Raw genomic sequence first — 933 nt, 5'->3', positions numbered from 1 at the left:
GATAACTTTGAGTTATGTCCCTGGTAGCAGAAATTCTTTGCTATGTTTCTGAATAAAGTCTGAACCATCCTCATCTCATATGGTGTTTTGTTTTATTTAAAAATATTTCTGATATGGGATTTACACATATATCACATACGATAGGTATTACCCAATTTGATTCTCAAAACAGACGATCATCTGTTATTACCTTTTTTTTTGAGTTGAGAACAATTTAATGTGTGATGTTATGTAACTACTAAAGGGCAGATTCTGGTCCAAGGTGAGGTCCTCTCTTTCTGGCCGAGAGCACTTACATTTAACTCTCAGTATAGTGAAATGACATTGGAAGTCAGCATTAGCAAGACTTGCACTTGAGTTTATTTAACAGTGAGAGAAATAATCTCTCATATTTGCAGATAACGTTTTTGTTAACACACAAAAAAAATTACCAGCATAATTTCCCACACCTCAATGAGGAACAGGTGCATGATATGGCAGCAGGAACTGCATTTAATGGCTGCCCTGAGTGCAGGGACTGTGTTTTCTCAGTCTCCAACCAGCCATTCATTCACTTTATCTGCAACAAAAAATGCTTGAGAATGTATTGTGGACTCATGAGAGGGAGTCTATCTGAAGAAACTTTTACTCAGTATCATGTAAATAAAATTTTTATGCAGCCTCTGTCTTCTGAATACCTATTGATGAAGTAAATGAAACTAAGTTATTCCTTGTAAAATACAGACCATACATTATGCCACATTAAGACAATTTGTCCACTACTTGAAATCTTATGAGGAAAATTAACTAAGAACAAAGCTGAGAACTGAGAAACTGCACACTGGGCGTGTACGACTTGGCACAATCCGTAATCTCTGAGCCGAGGAGGGAATAAAACAACCTTCACATTTTGTGAGGCCAATATGAAGCATCTAAAGAAACAAAAAACTTTTG

At 36.2% G+C, this 933-nt stretch overlaps 1 protein-coding gene across 1 annotated transcript in view; it reads left to right on the top strand.

Annotated features, from left to right (window-relative positions):
* Positions 1-933, top strand: part of LOC105553086 (keratin-associated protein 9-2) — an 8,589-nt gene that overhangs the window by 7,068 nt on the left and 588 nt on the right. The gene's annotated exons all lie outside the window — the stretch shown is intronic.

Source organism: Mandrillus leucophaeus, unplaced genomic scaffold (genome assembly GCF_000951045.1).
Source record: "Mandrillus leucophaeus isolate KB7577 unplaced genomic scaffold, Mleu.le_1.0 Scaffold58, whole genome shotgun sequence".
NCBI lineage: Eukaryota > Metazoa > Chordata > Mammalia > Primates > Cercopithecidae > Mandrillus > Mandrillus leucophaeus.
The sequence above is the reverse complement of the archived record's forward strand: the minus strand, read 5'-3'. Positions and strand labels throughout refer to the sequence as shown.